The sequence below is a fragment of the Triticum dicoccoides genome, chromosome 3B (assembly GCF_002162155.2).
Source record: "Triticum dicoccoides isolate Atlit2015 ecotype Zavitan chromosome 3B, WEW_v2.0, whole genome shotgun sequence".
NCBI lineage: Eukaryota > Viridiplantae > Streptophyta > Magnoliopsida > Poales > Poaceae > Triticum > Triticum dicoccoides.
The window spans coordinates 466,538,032-466,541,566 of NC_041385.1; positions in this window are offsets into that span (position 1 = coordinate 466,538,032).

Below are 3,535 nucleotides of genomic sequence, written 5' to 3' on the forward strand. Positions count from 1 at the left end.
TGTGGCTGAAGAGCATTACCGGGAACAAAGATAACCCCAGGGGAGACATGAGAGTTGATAACCAGCCGGACAAAGTGTGACCCTTGTTACCGAGTGTACTTTATTCCATCTTGTAACTGTCTACAAATCTGACTGATGTTTGATTAACTTCTTGTCTTGCAGGTTTATACCGAGATGTACTCAATGCCGAATGGGGAACAAGCCCAGGAGCTAGTCCAGGAGGGAGCGGATAGTGCAGAAGAGAGCGGCGACTGGCAATCTCCTGATGACAACGACGAGGAAGAGAGTGATGAGTCGGATGATGAAGACGAGGAGGTCGACTCACCACCTCGCACAGAGCACCGATCCAAACAGTTTCATGACCCAGTAGGCAGTCGTAACAAAGTTGTGGCTCCGAGCATGCAAGTACATAAGCGCACTCGGACTTCGACTCCAGAGCCGTCAGAGAAGGTCGCCAAGCAGCCCAAGGTTGTTCCTTCAAAGTCTCGGAAGACCTTGCCCAAGATCAAGATGGACATTCATGTTGCTTATGCGTGAGTGTTCTGTCTTTCTGGGTTTTCCTACCGACTCACACTCCTGCTCTTAACCAAGTGGATTATGAATTTTTCAGTGCTGCAACTTCTGGGCCTCCATGGATATTGACAAGGCCCAAGGTGATGAAGAGACTGACGATGCAGCTACTTCCAAAGCCGGTACGATCTTGCAACCTTGAACTTGTTCTGTCGACTGGATTATCGGTTGATTGACTCTTATGGTTGCTTTTTGTTGTAGTTCCGCGAGACGTCATTGAGATTCCAGACAATGAGGAAGAAGTGCCTCTGAAAGATACGAGAAGGAGGGGCAGGGCTTCAAGCAGGAGGACGGCCGAGGGTCAGGGGCCTCAGTCGACACCAGCACCGGAGATGGTGGTCCAGTGATCCGGAGATCCGGCTCGGGCTAATGTTTCTTTCTCCAATCCACTGTCGACTGACCGTCCTTTGGCGTCGACCGCTCAAGTCTCTGCTGCGCCCGCACAACTCCATGCTTCAGATCCTGTGACCGCTCCGACTGTATTGCCGTGATCACTCTTTGCTGCATATCACACTCCTGTCTAGTGCTGCCAGGGAAGCCCTTCTCCAAGCCAACCTTATGATGGAGCATATGAAGGTGGTGCACGAGGCCAGTCAGGTTGCCTACAATGCTAGCTCCACTCTGCATGTCAATGTCAAGGTCAGTTGGTTTACGACTGGTCTCTCGATTAGTGGTAGTTGCAACTGCTGCTTCATTGTTTGTAAGGTGTCCCTGGATGAGCATTTTGGAACCTTTATGTGCGTCTATCATGGGTCTGCATTTCACATGCAATCACCCACTGGGTGTTTTGACTTAGTGTTGAATAGTTCTTCCACTTGAGTCGAGTGTTACTTCATTGTTCTTTCACTCGGTTGAATAGCTCGATCCGAGTGGAATCCAGACCAGTAGGAGCATGCTGAGTGCACCCACTGGGTGTAGTCCCCGAGACCGCGGTCGACTGCTGGTAGTCGGCTGGGGTCTGAGAATCTTTCTGTCTTTTTTTTGCATACTCATGCTGGGCAGACCATGCAGAGTGGAAATCCGGACCAGTGGGGGCACGCCAAGTGCACCAACTTGGTGTAGTCCCTGAAACTACTGTTGAATGTTTGATTCGGCGGTAGTGTTAGAGCAATTTTTGCTGTGATTGGCCTTTTTTTCTGTTGACTGACATATCTTATTTGCTGACCGCAAAAATCTTCTGATCTTGGAGCCCAATTTGCTGAACTGGAGAAGAAGCAGATCAGCCTCAACTTCGACCTGGAGCTGGCCAGGAAAAATCTCCAGAAGGCCCAGGAAGAAGCAGCTACCATGGGAGGTGATAATTCATCGAGTGTCCACCTTATGACTTTTCCCTTTTTAGTCTCTTGAACCGAGTGACTCCACTCGAACAGATGTGCATAGTGAAAACCGTTAACTCCAAGCTCGACTGAAGAATGTTATTTCTTTAGAGAAAATGAAGCAGGCTCTGGAGAAGAAGGATCAAGACCTTGACACAACACACAAGGAGGTGCGAGAGAAAACAACACTTGCTGATAAGAAGTTGGCCTCATTCAATAAGTTGGAAGAGGAGATCTCCAAGTTGAAGACTGCTGTTGCTGAAGCCAACAAGGAGGTTGCGAGACTGAAGAAGGACAAGGATACCTTGACTGACAAGGTTGGAAATCTCACGACGAAGAAGGGTGAACTGGAGGCTTATCTGGGACGGCTTGCTGAGAAACTGGTCCTGAAGCTCAAAGGTACTTCCTCTCGTCCAAGTGTTTTGCCATTGTCGACTCGTTATTTAACTGTCGACTCACTGCTTTTCTGACTGTGCAGAACTCTGTCAAGACTTTGAAGCGGAGACCAGGCGGATAGAGACATGTCTTGACCCCATAAACTCTCCTGTTAAAGACAATGTCGTGATGAACGTGCTACGGTTAGAGTCTCGACTAGATAGTGCTGTGGACTATCTTGCTCGTCTGAAGCTGGTGATGTCGCGGATTGACAATGAACTCTGGCCCCGAGCAGAATTCCAGAACGATCTCGAGTCTCTGATGACTCAACTGAATGAAATCCCTGGTCGAGTGCAAGAGTGGAAGAAGTCCTCTGCTCGTTGTGGCGCCGATGTTGCTCTGTCGTTGGTCCAAGTCCACTGCAAGGATGTCAGAGAAGACAAGCTGGCGGCCCTCAAGGTTGCCAACACCAAGAAACTCAACTTCTTGTCCTTCTTGGACACCTTCCTCGACGCCGCCACTCGTATCGCAGACAGCATCGATCTTGATAGCTTCGTCGAGCCAGCAAGTACTCCTCCCACCAAGTGAAAAAACATTATGCCCCACCTTTATTTGCCTTGGAAGGCCAAGTGATTTTGTAACTGTTAACCTTTTCAGGCCTGATGTCTGAGTACTTCTGCCCGCCGCAGTTCCGAACTTTTGCGGGATTTATCTGAACTTGATTTTCTTTGAATAAGATGGCTTTGGCTTTATCGCTTTCGGATGTTTTTTTCGATTCTGAGTGGAAATTGACCCTTCCACTCTTCATCGAGTGGTTCAGATGACATGATCGATTGACACCTCGTCATCCTCGCAGATCGAGATGGAGCGTATGTTGTACTTGTGATGCAGCTCAGACGATGTCTATAGTCGACACCTCGTCGTCCTTGCGGATCAGGATGGAGCGTACGTTGTACTTGTGGCGTAGCTCAGAGGATCTTTGTGACTTAGGCGAGTACGGGGTGTCAGCAAAGTCCCCAAGTGGGAGGATTGCTCTCCGCTCAGAGTGTTTTTCAACTTAGGCGAGTACGGGGTCGCAGCTAAGCCCCCGAGTGGGAGGATTGCTCTCCACTCGGAGTTTTGTTTTAACTTAGGCGAGTACGGGGTCGCAACTAAGCCCCCGAGTGGGAGGATTGCTCTCCACTCGGAATGTTTTCTAACTTAGGCAAGTACGGGGTCGCAGCTAAGCCCCTGACTGTGAGGATTGCTCTCCACTCAGAATGTTTTTTAACTTA